Here is a 17,500-nt window from a genome sequence, read left to right on the forward strand (position 1 = left end):
TTGGTGACCTTTTACTAAATCCACCTTTATTTGTAAGTTGGTGACCTTTTACTAAATCCACCTTGATTTGTGAGTTGGTGACCTTTTACTAAATCCACCTTTATTTGTGAATTGGTGACCTTTTACTAAATCCACCTTTATTTGTGAATTGGTGACCTTTTACTAAATCCACCTTTATTTGTGAGTTGGTGACCTTTTACTAAATCCACCTTTATTTGTGAATTGGTGACCTTTTACTAAATCCACCTTGATTTGTGTATTGGTGACCTTTTACTAAATCCACCTTTATTGGTGACCTTTTACTAAATCCACCTTTATTTGTGAATGGTGACCTTTTACTAAATCCACCTTTAATTGCCATTCATGGCTGATTCTCTTTAAAAAAAGGACACCTTTTTAAAATGATACTAAAACTATGCTTGCTGGCATAGTGTTTATATGTGAACTTATAAAACTGCAGGTACGAAGAGAGTGGTGAAATTTTGAGTTTTTTTTTTTTTTTTTTTTTTCATATGTTGAAGAGATTATCTTTTAACTGGCTATTTGTTGTTTAAACGTTTAGCGAGACATGCTCCTTTCTCAAACAAGTGAAAGCTTTTGTACATATTTTACAGTACAGGTGTTCATGTTGTTATAGATTTCTTTTAAGCTCACAGGTGTTTCCCCTTTATGACGACCGTTACCTTTGTTGTTGATGTAAAACATTTGCTGGGTGATGTCCAAGTATTTTTTTTTTTCTTTTTTGATCAGGCTGCTCAAGTCTTTTTATAGTTTATACAGCATATGAAATATCTGTTTTGACCTTGTTATTGTTTTTATTTCTTAATATTTTATTTTAATTGTTCATTATTAATCATATCGCTTATTTATTTCCTTTCCTCACTGGGCTTTTTTCCCGGTTGGGGCCCTTTGGCTTATAACATCCTGCTTTTCCAACAAGGGTTGTAGCTTAGCTACTACTACTACTACTACTACTACTACTACTACTACTACTACTACTACTACTACTACTACTACTACTACTAATAATAATAATAATAATAATAATAATAATAATAATAATAATAATAATTTGATTTTGATAAGACGTATTTTCTTTCTTCTCGCTATACCGAATTAATATGAATGCAAACGTTGAATTAACGACACACCTTATAGACGTAGCAATGGTTTGAACAACGAGCCTCCTTTGGCATCTAGTCTTCTCAAAACCTTCAAATTACGTATCACTAAAGAAAACCCTGTATGATTTTATATTAGTTATTCATTTATTTATTTTAGTAATTACAATAAATATTCTTCATGAGAAACAAATCTAAGCACAGTTTAGTCGGAAGAAATTACCGATTTATTTGATGTCAGAATTTTTTTTTCATACACAAATATATTGATTATTTCATAATTTACTTGATTTTATATATTTATTCATTGATTAATTATTAATTTATTTATTTCAATTGCAATAAATATTTTAAACGAGAAACAATTCTAAGCACAGTTTAGTTGTAAGAAATTACCGATTTATTTGATGTCAGAATTTTTTTTTTTTTCATACACAAATATGTTGATTTTTTCATAATTTACTTGAATGAAACACAAATAAATTTTCATGGGAAATTTGTGAGTAAAGAGAAGAGGTAGGAGGTTCTGTGAAATGAATGAACATATATTTTCTTTTTCATATTTTATTAGTCCTCAGAATTGTTATGGTTTATGAAAATTATGCCGACTCACTTGATCTTATCTCAGCCTTTTTTTTTTTTTTTTTTTTTTTTTTTTTTTTACGAAAGATTTGATGCTTTTGTTCCTGTTGAGGTATAAAACTAATAATGATGATTCATGCATTTTTTTGATAAGAACAATTCTTCATTATATTTTAGTAATGGTTAGGCAAATAGAAAATCTTCCAGAATTTGCATTTTATTTGTCTTGTTTATTTTATTATTTTTCTTTTTGTATAAATTAAAACTAATAGTTATCTTTAAAGTTATTTGGCGTTCCTAAAATCGTCAATACTTTATCGTTTATCAGTACCCCAAGAGATGATTTTATAAGATATTTGCCAATTAACATTCCCTTATGTGCAGAGAATTGATGCCATGTTAAACATGGTGTGGCACTCCAAGTGCCAGTCAGCTTATGTTCTAGTCCTATCTCGGAAGTTTTGCTCTCCTTGCTAATCATAATATGTTTCACTGTACATCCAGAGTAAAAATTTATCTTCTGGCCATAAATACTTTTTAAGTAGTGCATAAACATCCGAGCAACATATTACTTGGGATTAATGGGTCTGCAAATTCGTACTCGTAATACTAACTTTGCTATATCATATGCATATATGTTGCCCTGATTTACATAAATAATGGATATTCCAAAGTGCACTTACGGCCTCAGGGTTGCACTAGTCAGATTGAGTTGTTCTCTCTCTCTCTCTCTCTCTCTCTCTCTCTCTCTCTCTCTCTCTCTCTCTCTCTCTCTCTCTCTCTCTCTCTCTCTCTCATTTAGAAGTTTTGCCTCTGATATTAGTTATGATTCTCTCTCTCTCTCTCTCTCTCTCTCTCTCTCTCTCTCTCTCTCTCTCTCTCTCTCTCTCTCTCTCTCTCTCTCAGTTAAAAAAAAGCAAAGTCAGGGAAGTATATCAAGAGATCAGTTATATTGTTGACTTTCACCCGATGCTCCAATTGAGTAGTTGGGACGTAAACGTGCTAAACGAATTTACGGAATTCCCCGGTGTTGGTGTTGATCTCGTGAAGAGAAGTTGCATACTCGGATATGCTCGAACCCAATCACCTTCTCACCTTGTCTAACTTGAGAGCTAATTAGCTCACAGATGCCTGTGGGCGTTTATATTTCATTAGTGCCAAAGCATTTAAAATGGCAAGAGGCGTCTAAAACGTGAGACAGTTTATGGCGGACATTAATTCATTGGTATTATTCTTGTGGTGTGGTCAACATAAGATACAATAGAGAGATGAGTATTGTTCTCTGCCTCTCCAATTTTTTTTTAACAGAATTGTGTACGGAGAAATAAGATTTAATGTGTGAGATTGAATAAGGTGATTCTGACATGACTGAAGCTTTATTTTGTATTATAAGGTCTTATTTTTGGTAAGCTTTTATGAAATTGAATCTTCCAGTACAGTATAAAATGGTGAAAAGTCGTTTTATCGAAATAATGACCCATCTAGAGAACAGGTAGAACCCTTAAAAAATTTGAGAAATATGTTCTAAACTCTCATGAAATGAAACAAGATAATTAATCAGGATTGCGCCAATTCATATAAAAGTTCTAAGATGGAAACTGATAGAATCACCTGAAGTGCCGATGTAAATGTAAAGAAAGACGACATCATTAAAGGGGATGGCCTCTTGAACGGCAATAAATCCCATTCCTGAAAGAATTCAGGTGCCACTTTTCCTAAAGCAAATCTGGCTAATTAAAAGGACAGCTAATAACTTTATCCACCTCGCCTGAGAATGGATTCTTGTAAAAATGGATAGACTGAACAACGCACCTGGCCGATATACAAAAGCTAACCGACCCTTTTTTTTTTTTTTCTCTCCATGATCTGGATGAGATGAGGGAGGTCAGTCGTTTAAAGGGATGTGAGGGGGGGGGGGGGGTCTAGGAGGTCCAGGGAGGGGGTTCAGAGGAGACGAGGTTAAAGGGGGGGGGGGCGTTTAAGGAGGAAAGTGGTTGCTGTGAAGTGTCTGGTTTGGAGCCTCGGTCACGGATGGCTAAGTTGAAGATATTCTATCATTTTCTAGCTGAAGTCAGTGCAGTCGCGGCTTCTGTATTGTGGTCATTAATTCGCTCAATGCAGACTCTCACGTAACCCACAATCCTCATAAAGGGGAGAAAACAGGGGTTTAAAAAAAAAAAAAAAACATTAGTTTTGCTCTTTGGCTTCTCATTCTTTTGAAAGCTCACAATGAGTCCCGACTTTGATCCATCGCTACATGAGAGCAATATTTATAGTACTTTCATTGCTGTCGTTTACTGTGAAGTTGCTGATTGTTTCTGATAGGTTATGGAAGCAAAAATCATTATCAAACTCCAGTATCAAATAACTAGAGTTCTCTTGTTTGAGGGTACACATGAGCATACTCTCCTATTTTATTCCTCTTCCTCTTGTTTTGTTAAAGTTTTTATAGTGTATGTGGGAGATATATATTGTTGTTACTCTTCTTGAAATATTTTATTTTCCTTTTTTCCTTTCCTCACTGAGCTATTTTTCCTGTTGGAGCCCCTGGGCTTATAATAAGCATCCTGCTTTTCCAACTAGGGTAGTAGCTTAGCAAATAATAATAATAATAATAATAATAATAATAATAATAATAATAATGATAATAATAACACTTACCCTGTGAAAAAATGTCTATTTTCTGACCATGCTATTATCTGGACCAATTACTCCAAAATGTTATTCTGAGCAGATACGTTTCTATGCCTTTCGTTATTTAATAGCAGAAAGAAATGAAGATCTATTGCCTTGTAGAATTGAATAGTTCACCCTCATTAGGTTGGGCGTAGGTTTACTCTGTGTTCTGCCTTAGTGTCGGTATATTTTATACAGATTGCTTGAATTGGTGTTCGTCATATTTAAACAGTACCTCTTTAGAATTTAAATGGTCAGTCTTTTTGTTTATATTTTAGTTAACACGATCTACTCCACCGCGTAGCTGAAAATAAGTGTTGCGTGGGAGATTAAGCGTTTTTACCAATATACTATTCGTACTTTTTTAAATATATATATATATATATATATATATATATATATATATATATATATATATATATATATATATATATATATATATATATATATATTTTTTTTTTTTTTTTTTTTTTTTTTTTTTTTTGTGCTGGATGGAGTTCAGTTACGAGTGAAAGGACTCATGCAGCGAATATTGAAGACTAATAACCGACGTGAACGGAATATATGAATATCCAAACTCACTCACAAATGCACCATCAGATGAAATGTCATGATGGATGAGCCTTTTTGTACGGAGTTCACTCGAACGAGTTCGTAATTACCATGTATTGCTATGGCTGCCTCTTCTTATTCAATTAGGCGGTTTTTGAAAGTGAATATATAGAAAATAGACAATCAAAATGATGGATGAGTTTATTTTTTCGCTGACGTCTCCCGAACAAGTTTTTAATGTATGGCAGCTGCTTTTGATGTTAATGTATGGCAGCTGCTTTTGATGTTAATGTATGGCAGCTGCTTTTGATGTTAGTGTATGGTAGATGCTTTTGATGTTAATGTATGGCAGATGCTTTTGATGTTAATGTATGGTAGATGCTTTTGATGTTAATGTATGGTAGCTGCTTTTGATATTAATGTATGGTAGATGCTTTTGATGTTAATGTATGGCAGCTGCTTTTGATGTTAATGTATGGCAGATGCTTTTGATGTAATTATGATGTTTTAAGTTCACTTTATGGAGAATTAACAGTTGAAAACATGAGAGGTAGTTTCTCCAGTTTTTAATTTCCTACTTGGTATTTTTTTTTATGTCTAATCAGAGTCTTATTAAAGCGTGATGTAAGAATTATATCGATCCGCTAATAGGCCATAAAACAGGATAACCCGTCAATTATGATAGAACTGATACGACTACTTCTTCTGGCACCCATATTAAGAGCACAGGTAATTGTCTTCGGCAAATAAAATCATTATTGACCCGCATTTTTTTTTTTACTTTTTTTGTGAACCCGGGGTTCTGTTTTGACCTCTTCTTACGACGGGCAGCAGCCACAAAGGAATGCAGAAATTGGTGGTCGAACAATTCTTTTAAAGCCGCAGACTACGCCTATCAGTGCCATCTACAATTGAGCTCACAAGAATCCTAAAGAAATTGGCCAATCAACTACTTTGAAAGTCAATTCGATGCAGCTGATGGGTCATAAATGTGTTTTTAGACCTGATCACCCAGTCTGTATTTGTCAATATTCTGCTGTCTCGACTGAGGGCGAAACTAGTCGCCTTCGAAACTTGTGGCTCGATCGGTCTTAACGATGGTTGTTAGTTTAAGTGAGTCGTTACCTTCGATTCTTCGAACGTTTGACTTGATAGCCAGCTGTAGCTGAAGTGTTTTCGATTGTTGTGAGTCTTGTCTCGCGGACTTCAAACTGTCACTTGGAGTTTACTATCTGTATCAATCAACTCTCAGATTAGGGAAGTAACGGGAATAGTAGGGTTTTTCTAAAGTTTTAGATCTTAGCATTTAGTCAGCAAACCTTCCAAATATTTATGTGCATGATATGAGTTTTTTTTAAAGAATTTATGAAAAGTTCAAAATTTTTTTGTTAGCATAAGCAAATAAATTATACAAAGGTTTTCAGAATCTTATGACCAAGAGAGAGAGAGAGAGAGAGAGAGAGAGAGAGAGAGAGAGAGAGAGAGAGAGAGAGAGAGAGAGAGAGAGAGACTCCAAATATTTCTAAAGAAATATTTTTAAAGAATTTATAAAAGAAATTCAACAATTTTTTGTTAGCATAAGAAAATAAATTATACAAAGGTTTTCAGAATCTTATGACCAAGAAGGAGAGAGAGAGAGAGAGAGAGAGAGAGAGAGAGAGAGAGAGAGAGAGAGAGAGACTCCAGATATTTCTTGTGTAGGATATGAGTGTTTTTTTTTTAAGATTTCTACAGAAATGTCAAAAAAGATTCTTGTTAGCGTAAGAAAATAAATTATATATAAGTTTTCAGAATCTTATGACCGAGAGAGAGAGAGAGAGAGAGAGAGAGAGAGAGAGAGAGAGACTCCAGATATTTCTTTGTAGGATATGAGTGTTTTTTTTTTAAAGAATTTCTACAGAAATGTCAAAAAAGATTCTTGTTAGCGTAAGAAAATAAATTATATATAAGTTTTCAGAATCTTATGACCGAGAGAGAGAGAGAGAGAGAGACTCCAAATATTTCTTGTGTAGGATATGAGTGTTTTTTTAAAGAATTTCTACAAAAATGTCAAAAAAATATTCTTGTTTGCATAAGAAAATAAATTATATATAATTTTTCAGAATCTTATGACCGAGAGAGAGAGAGAGAGAGAGAGAGAGAGAGAGAGAGAGAGAGAGAGAGAGAGAGAGAGAGAGAGATCAGCCATCTATAACCTCGTTCTTTATTCCCGACTTTTAACGAAAAATAAGAAATTATTTTTTTATAATTTCATAGTGCAACTCTTATTCTGCGCGTTTGGAGTTAGGTAGGCAAAAATGAATTAACAAGATTATTATTCTGTCTTAAGAATGTGGTGAAGTTTTTCTGAAAACGTGGTATTAGCAGCGCTTGCATCAAATATGATTTTCAAGACGGGTTTTATCCAGAAATAGAAATTTATACTTTCTATCTACAACTGATCAGCTTTGGTTCATAGTTCTTATTAGTTTCATATGCATACGTACACACAAATATATATATATATATATATATATATATATATATATATATATATATATATATATATATATATATAACTGATCAGCTTTGGTTCATAGTTCTTATTAGTTTCATATGCATACGTACACACAAATATATATATATATATATATATATATATATATATATATATATATATATATATATATATATATATATATATATATATATATATATATATATATGTGTGTGTGTGTGTGTGGGGGGGGGTGTTTATGTAATTTTCTGAAATGTAAGTTGCCTATACTAATCCTGAGTGTAGTATTAAGTCATAATTTGTTCATTTAGTGCAGTGTAGATACTTTGAGAGATATTACTATAGGTTCTTGGAAGTAAGCAAATTTTTTGCCATAGAATGCGTTACTTACATATTTTGTTGATCACCTTGACATTAGATTTTTACTTTAGAATACTTTCTGTGACGTTTGATTTTTTTTCCTTTTTCAGATTATATTTTTTCACTTACGAAGGAATTATTGACAGTGATCTATAGTCAATTCTTTTTAGTGAGGCAGATTTTAACCTACTCGCAGCGGTGCTCTATTCGCTCGGAAAAGTTTCCTTTTATCTGATTGGTTAGAATAATCTTGTCCAACCAGTCAGCCATCAGGAAACTTTTCCGAGCGAAAAGGGCACCCCTGCGAGTCGGTGCAAATCTGCCTCACTAAAAAGAATTGATTATAGTAAAGCTCACCTTTCACTATATTTTCTCCCGTTTTCTATTTTCAGGTGTCGGCAGCTCCTCGACACTTCCTTCCGCCTTCGCCTTCACATACAGGTAAATAGTAATGAAATACTTTTAACTATTGGTAAATTAGGCTGCGATCGCTTATTTGAGCACACACTCATATACATATACAGTATATACAGTATATGTTATGCATATGTATATGACATATATACGTACACATACATACAGTATATATGTATATGTGTATTTCGGCTTTTTTATTTATTTATCGGATAGAAATATCAATCTGTAGAGTAGTACCTGTGCTGTTATAAATATGTCTATTGCTTATTCTTTGGGAAATCATTTTTCATTATCAGGGCTTGAAAAATTAAATAATACACTATAGATATAAATTAAAACAACCACTTTAGATATGGGACAGGCTTAAAACGCACATTTTAAAACTATTTGAAAGTAAATTAAGGAAATTTACGTTTGAAATAGAAAATTACTCTAGAGTACAAACATTCAAACCACCAATCCTTTAAGCTTAAACAAGATAACTCCTATGTTGTCCAACCCAGGTTTGGTTCTATTGATAAACTTCCTCCATTACTAATAGGTCCAGGTTATTCCATGATGTTGTGATAAGGGAAAAGTTTTCCCTAGATATTGAGTGATGCTCACTTTTGCTCTCTGATGATTTAATGGCCTGCGTTTTACTTTTACTTACTTTGATGGCTGCTTTTCCGGTCCCCTACAGCAGGGGAACCCCACTCTCTACAGGACCTCCACTGTCGTTTTACCTTGTTCGTTCAGAGTATTTAACGTTTCGTGTCTCATATTCTTCATTTATTGTTAAATCGTCACTCAAAAGACTCATGAAATAAGAAAGTCTTCAGTTTCCTCTTGAAAGCCTTAATGTCTTCAATCATTCGAATGTTTCGTGGGAACTTCTTATATAGTCTCGGGGCCGCATATTTAAAGGGTCTGGAGCCTACAGTAGACATATATCTAGGTTCCAATAGTTTGAAGCCATCTGTAACTATTCTCGTATCGACACCATTTGTTGGCTGCGCAATATGTAGCAATTCTCTTGAGGGACGGCTGAAGTGATCGGACAATATTGTTCTTATTGTCTTTCTTTTAAACCAAAAATTGCTGCATTACAGCGATCACGCTTATATTTATATATGACGCACGAACGAAGATTGTCCGAGACCATATCTTTAATTAACTCAGTGAAGATGATGCGGAAAATAACACTGTCCATGGAACATGAATATACAATTCACGCATATTCCTACGGCGGGGATTTTGTATCTTAATAATGAGGTAACGCATGTTATAGAATTCTAAAAGATATGTTTATTATTATTATTATTATTATTATTATTATTATTATTATTACGAGAGAAAAAGTCGTTTGCTATTCATGTGGTGACAGCATATGTCTGTTTATCGTTTTCCCTATGTAAGTCTCTGTAAAGCTATAAAGAAATCAATTTTTATACAGTACATTTTTCTCACGTACTCTAGTTCTTTATGTATATTGAGATAATTAGAACATATTATATAATCTATATGTAAGAGTGCAGATAAAAAGTTCTATTATACTTGAAATGAATACAGGAAGTGAATATAGTTTAGAGGACTGTTACAGAAATTTGATATTCTGTAGACAAATGTGTTAAGTTAAATCCTGATTGATTAATTGATTGATTTGAGGTTTTCTGGCATCTTGACATAAAACCACAAATCAATCAATCAATCAATCAGGATTTAACATAACACATTTGTCTACAGAAACCCAAAGTTCTGCAACATTTCTCTGATCTAGATTCAATTTCTTTTAATGAGGCGCATTTGAACAGACTCGTAGCGGTGCCCTTTTAGCTCGGAAAAGTTTCCTGATAGCTGATTGGTTAGAATTATCTTGTCCAAACAATCAGCGATCAGGAAAATTTTCCGAGCTAAAAGGGCACCGCTGCGAGTCGGTGCAAATCTGCCTCGCTAAAAAATTGACCATAGATTCACTACCTTAAATCCTGTATCATTTATTTGCATTATGATGGCAGGAAAAGAGATAACCATTTTTTTTTTTAATTCACCGGTAAAATGTATGTTTTAATGTTTGGATTTCAAGTAATCTATAAACAGTTGGACATAATTTGTGCTTCGAAATATTAGAATTTTGTAATAAATAACATATTTGAATTCTAATCATGCAATCATAAGTCGTAGTGATGAATTGGAAATAGATGGTAACATCTCTTTTCATGATACCAAAGTTCAGAGAAATGGTACAAGTTTTGGTACAGAAAACAAACGTTCTGTAACAGGTCTCTGCACTAAATTCACCTCCTGTATTCCTTTCCAGTACAGGAGAAATTTTCGGCACTTTCACATATATCATATAACCTCTGTTCTAATTACCTCAACATTATTAAAGAACTACTGAGTAGAGAAAGTCTAGGATTGAGGTCCCCTGTCTTGAAACCTTACAAAAATACACACATATATGTACGTATATATATATATATATATATATATATATATATATATATATATATATATATATATATATATATATATATATATATATATATATATATATATATATATATATATAAAGTATATATATATAGTGTGTGTGTGTGTATTTGTGTTTATATATGTATCATATATATACAATACAATATATATATATATATATATATATATATATATATATATATATATATATATATATATATATATATATATATATATATATATATATTATATCGCTCAGTTAAGAGGGTGTATGTATGGGTTTTGTCTCCTTTTTCATGAATGCATTCATTAGAAAAAAATATTTTATATTTACAGTGCATAAGCTTGTTCATCCTTACCTGATTGAAAATGATTTGGTATGATGAATGATGTTTTGCCATTTTCTTGACCATTCGAATATTTTACCGATTCTGGACTCCTTATAGATTCATTGTGTAAGCCAAGCCATAATTTTGTGAAGATTGGGGCTGAAAACAGGTTTTAAACTGGGAAATCTCCGAAAATTGCAAAAAAAAAAAAAAAAAAAAATAATAATAATAATAATAGATAAATAAATAAATTAATAACTTATCATTAAGGTGGTTGAAGGTTTTCCATATAGTAATTTGAATTACATTCCTATTCATGAGATCAGCTGTGACGGAAATAACAAGAACTTTACACCACTTTATTGATGTACATTTTAGCAGCTTAGTATGTGAACTGTTTATTACTAAAAGCATATGTTCGTCTCTGTAAGCATAGGCTCTGCAACGCCAAATATTCTGGAAGTAATCAATCATGCTGTGGTATTTTTAAGTCGGAATAACTTATTCTCTATTTCTTTACAATCATTTGGATACGTTTGTTTAAAAAAGACTTGAAAGCTAAACGGGAATAAAGGAAGAAAATCTTCCCTCACTGGTGGGTCTCTAAATCCCCCCCCCCCCCAAGTAAAGAAAGTTTAAGGGGTACTTCTAGCTTACCATGATTTCTTTAGGGATAAAAAATGCTAAATAATGGAGAGGTTGAGATGAGGAGTCTCTTGCTTTCAGCCAAAGATGACATTGCCAATAAGGCATGATACAATTTGCACCTATGAATCCCTCATCATTTATAGCAGGTTATCGTTTAAAAGAGGGTATCATCGAAGATCTAGCATCCAAAGAAAATTTATTTTTTTGAATTTATTCTAGTGGTTTATCAGTTTGAGTACGGCAGCTTACGTTCCTCTTGTTCTTTTCATATTGAGAACGTAAAAGATGAAAGTCTTAGAAGTTTGATCCAAAAGATGAAGTTTTGTAAAATTCCCTGCAGTTATAGAGCCGTAACTTAACATCGATCATAGTCATTTCTTGAAGACGAAAATCAAATAAATCCCAAACAAGTGCCCCAGGAGAGCTAGATTATTCTCATCCATCGACATGCGTCAAGATTTCGAAAATTTCCTCTTCATTAGGTCAGCAGACATGCCGTGAATCCTGGACTCTGTGCTGACCTCTAGTCATCAGCTGTAAACATTTGAAAGTTGTAGGAACAAGTTATTTTGGGGCTGCAAGGTTGAAGCTGCCTGTTTTTCTCCAGTTCGTTTTCTGGTCGCATTTTGGACTGTTTTACAAGCTGACTTCAATTTTTATCTCTCAGTACAGCTACCTATGTAAGAGGAATGATGCTACAAAGAAATATATAACTACATGTGATACATGTAGTTATACATTTTTGACGTTACTTATTTTAGAATGATTTATTGTTAATTTGTTCTCTTCATTTATTCATTTCCTTATTTCCTTTCCTCACTGGGCTATTTTTCCCTGTTGGAGCCCCTGGGCTTATAGCATCTTGCTTTTCCAACTAGGGTTGTAGCTTGGATAGTAATAATAATAATAATAATAATTTTATGCATTCTAGCGGAATTTAATGAACGTTTTAATGCGCAACGTTTTCGATACGTTTTCCTGTGTTTGATCATAGTTAACCAAAATGCAATATAAAATTAAGGTGACTTCAGATTTGAAGTTTTAAATGCTCTCTCGCGATTATCAGAAGTAATTTGAAAATCCCTTCATACGTTTTCTCGATTTAAATGCATGCGTCCGAACAGTGAAAGCTGTCTGAACGTTTTCGATAAGTTTTTCCAGTGTTTGATCAGTTACCAAAATGCAAAATTTAACTAAGGTGACTTCAGATTTGAAGTTTTAAAAGCTCTCTCGCGATTATCATAAGTAATTTGAAAATTTATACGTTTTCTCGATTTAAATGCATGCGTCCGAAGAGTGAAAGCTGTCTGAAAGCGCTCCAGGATTTTTCTTCTGTGCGAGAGTTGAGTTAGTGTAACTGTAGGAAGGTGCCGCAAATTCCAAGTTTTGTAATTAACCGTCTTCCAGAAAGCGGAGTTGTAGCACAAAGGTTAAGAGCATTCACATGAGCCCATTGTTTTATTGCTGACAACTTTAAATAAATTTGCATGCTAATACTAGTGTTCATTGCTCGTTAAGAATAACAGCGGAACAAAGACAATAGAAATAAAAAATTTGTTTTGGCACTTTTTTTTTTACCGGGATGGTTCATTATTCACAATTTAGGGAAGGTGCCTTAGAGATATATCGCAGTAGTGGTGATTAGTTTTTATTGAAGTGTTCATATGAATCATGATTATGTTTTTAAAATGGTGTAATTTTTCTACGACTCAAATTTTAAACGAATTGATATTCCTCCGATAGTGAATCTGTAACATTGCAAATTATGAGACAATTGTAACTTTTGTGAAGGTATTTATCATTATTATTATTATTATTATTATTATTATTATTATTATTATTAAGCTAAGCTACAATAGATTGTAACGCACACGTATATTTCCCTCGCCTAAACGACAGTTGTCCGTCTCATTTTCTTGTATATAAACCGTAGTTTGCGCAATGCATCAATAAGCAGCATTACTGTGCAATGACCTACTATTAATATGCATATGAACGCGGTCAGTTAAAATAAAAACAAAAGGAATCAAAGTTCAGAGGGCATTTACTACCAATTTACCTCTCGCTTGACCTGCTTCTCTTAGATCTCACACTAACTTATAGAATTGCCACGAATACATTGAAGGGGGTTTTATGTATGAGCCATTATAAAGGAACATTCATCATATATGCGATGAATACATAACCGTATTATATACTTAGAAGTATTATGAATTCATGTAATTCCATGTGCTTAGGTATGAGCCATTATAAAGGAACATTCATCATATATGCGATATATACATAACTGTATTATGTGTTTACTTAGAAGTATTATGAATTCTTGTAATTCTATGGGCTTAGGTATGAGCCATTATAAAGGAACTCTAATCATATAAGCGATAAATGCATAACTGTATTATATACTTAGAAGTATTATTAATTCTTGTAATTCTATGTGCTTAGGTATGAACCATTATAAAGGGACATTCATCATATATGCGAAAAATACTTAACCGTATTATGTGTTTACTTGGAATAATTATGAAATCTTGTAATTCTTATGTGCTTAGGTATGAGCCATTATAAAGGAACATTCATCATATATGCGATAAATACATAAACGTATTGTGTGTTTTATGAATTCATGTAATTCTATGTGCAATTGTTCATATCCTCAAATTCTTAAGTTCGTGTGTATTTGTCTCTGCAGACAAGGTAATGACTCGAGTCCATTATAATTATATCAAAATTAGTTTTAGTATTATTTCAAGAGAAATTTATTTTTGATTAATGGTCATCTTTATAAACTACGGTTTCGTATTGGCAGTTACCGTTTTTATATAAAAGCGATCATTTCCACACATACTATTTGTTATTTTGTAAATAATTGAAATATTAAGAAGTAAAAAAAAAAACCTATGTAAAACGTAAACAACTTAGGGTAGCATTCTCTAAGAATTTACCAGATGCCAAAATTGGTTCCCTTACTGGCAACACGAGAGAGAGAGAGAGAGAGAGAGAGAGAGAGAGAGAGAGAGAGAGAGAGAGAGAGAGAGAGAGAGAGAGAGAGAGAGAGAGAGAGATAGCTTAGTCATGAAAGAAACGTCTGTGAGGTAAATGCGAATTTTTGTGCTGAACGGTTTCTTTATTTTTTTTTTTCTGCTTCATTCGCTTCTTTGTGTATCACTTCTTGTATATGGTTGTGCGCTGACACTTCAATTTGCATCAGTGTCAGCTTCGCATACTGACATCTCATTCCGATACCTTTAAACGTAATCTTATTTCCTTTCAGTAAATGTGTTTGGAAAAGTATCTCTGCGTATCATGTTACATAGTTTTATAAATAGTTCGTTCAGTATTATTATTATTATTATTATTATTATTATTATTATTATTATTATTATTATTATTATTATTATTATTATTATTATTATTATTATTAAATGCTAAGCTACAACCCTAGTTGGAAAAGCAGGATGCTATAAGCCCAGGGGCCCCAACAGGGAAAATAGCCCAGTGAGGGAAGGAAATAAGGAAAAGAAATATTTTAGGAATAGTAACAATATCAAAATAAATATTTCCTATTTAAACTATAGAAACGAACAGTATATCGTGCATCTGATTATGACAAATGACTTTATAAATAGATCACTTTATATCATATATGTAATTATGTTGATAATATAGGTGAAAAATATAATTGGCCTTGGCTTCATATCATAAGTTTAAACAATTACCAACTTACAAATAGCAGTTTAAAATATGAATCTAATTCTCTTAGATAGCAGTAATAATATTTATTACACAATGAGTAACCGATATAGCAGGATACTATATTCATAATAGTTTTCTGTTATTCAGAAAACTATATATCAAAATTTCTTTTTTTGTGAAATATTTTCTGCGGCAAAGCATACATATTTTTGTTTGCAGCCTATTGCAACTGTTAATCCTTACATATTAAATTCTATATTTTGAGCTTAATTCAACTTGTCATCTTTAGGTTTTATTTTTATATTTTACTAAATAATTTATCTTTAAAAGGACAAGAATTTTTTTTGTCCAAGTATGAAAACTCATTTTTACACAAACCAATAAAAAACTAGGTGCATATTTTCTTGATAACAGTAATAGATTTTTTTTCGTACATTTGAATGTGCAAATGCCGGCATAAATGAAATGTAATTATAAATAATTGGAAAGGCAGATTTATCTTTATTCTTGGCTCAAAAATTATATGCATATTTTATATATATATATATATATATATATATATATATATATATATATATATATATATATATATATATATAAATATATATATATATATGTATGTATGTATGTATATATTTGTGTGTATATATATATGTGTGTGTGTATGTATATATATATATATATATATATATATATATATATATATATATATATATATATATATATGTATGTGTATATATATAATATATATATGTATGTATATATATGTATGTATGTACAGTATGTATGTATGTATGTATGTATGTATGTATCTGATGTTTTTTTCTTTAATATATATTATGACCTTAGATTTGTGTTATTTTGCCTTTTTGAGCCCCCTGCAATAAATGACATATCAATTTAACTTCAAGATAGTTCTAATATTCCTATCGTAACATAACTAAATACGGGCAATATTTATTAATAATTGATCATTGTCAAAGGGTTACTAAGAGAAAAATACATGAGTAGACGTTGTTTTTTATATAGTAGTTTATTGAGATTATAATTATAGTTTAACAGCAATTATAGATATGTTCTGGGTAATTTGTTGAAAAAAATAATGATAAAAATTCCCTAATATCGCAAGAGGGTCTGGCCCTCTCTTTTATTCTTCTCCTGTACTTCTCTTTCTCCCTATTTCCTTAATCTTTCCCATCCCGAGTACCTGCCTTTGAGCTATAAATTGGATTGTATCCAGGGGTACTCTTCCTTTCCCCATTTTCCCCACTTCCCTAATTATTATTATTATTATTATTATTATTATTATTATTATTATTATTATTATTATTATTATTATTATTATTATTGTATGGTTGAATCTTAGTATGATGAATAGTGATTGTTGGATGTTGGATATGCCTAATCAAAATGCACGGAATAAGGCCAGTAGATTAAAATCCAATAGATGTGGGACTCATTTCAACAAGATTAATGGACTCTTTATTTTATGCAACAGGTAATAAATAGAGCGTCACCATAATCAAGTGTTACATCAAAGCAACAAATTTACTTATTATTATTGAGAGATCTGTCTATGTTAATTGGACTCTTTATTTTATGCTACAGGTAATAAATAGAGCGTCACCATAATCAAGTGTTACATCAAAGCAACAAATTTACTTATTATTATTGAGAGATCTGTCTATGTTAATTGGACTCTTTATTTTATGCTGCAGGTAATAAATAGAGCGTCACCATAATCAAGTGTTACATCAAAGCAACAAATTCACTTATTAGTATGGAGGATCTATGTTAGATTTATTTTCCTGTGGTGCCTGCCATTCTCAAGTTCTCTTGCCTTATGAGTAATTCCTAAGGCATTATCATCTCCCATTAAGGGCCGGCTGAGAATCGTGACACCCATTGCGATAGCGGCATTTCCCGTCCTTCTTAAGAGGCGATAACGACCGAAGAGAGACGACTTCGGCGTCGCGAGTCTTGTTAAAGACGTGTAAAAGTCTGGAAGGAGGTCTTACTCCCGACGTGGGCACGTCAACGCAACTCCCTATCTTGTGATTGATAACGTGTGACAGGGGCCGATCCTCGGACGTAAAAGTCACATTATGTAAATACCCGACATTTCTCGATTTCAACCTGATTGGTCGCACCGCCTGGCGGGGCGGGTC

The 17,500-nt window shown here is 32.2% G+C and overlaps 1 protein-coding gene across 2 annotated transcripts in view; it reads left to right on the forward strand.

The window, feature by feature from the left end:
* Nucleotides 1–17,500, forward strand: part of Atox1 (Antioxidant 1 copper chaperone) — a 630,717-nt gene that overhangs the window by 175,820 nt on the left and 437,397 nt on the right. The window contains exon 1 of one of the 2 annotated variants that reach the window (XM_068356927.1): nt 8,196–8,229. The exons of the other annotated variant lie outside the window; for it this stretch is intronic. The gene's annotated coding sequence lies outside the window, so the exon portion shown is untranslated. Of the gene's footprint in view, nt 1–8,195; nt 8,230–17,500 lie in introns of those variants that run through there. 2 annotated transcript variants of the gene reach the window in all.

This window comes from Palaemon carinicauda, chromosome 33 (assembly GCF_036898095.1).
Source record: "Palaemon carinicauda isolate YSFRI2023 chromosome 33, ASM3689809v2, whole genome shotgun sequence".
In the NCBI taxonomy this organism is placed as follows: domain Eukaryota; kingdom Metazoa; phylum Arthropoda; class Malacostraca; order Decapoda; family Palaemonidae; genus Palaemon; species Palaemon carinicauda.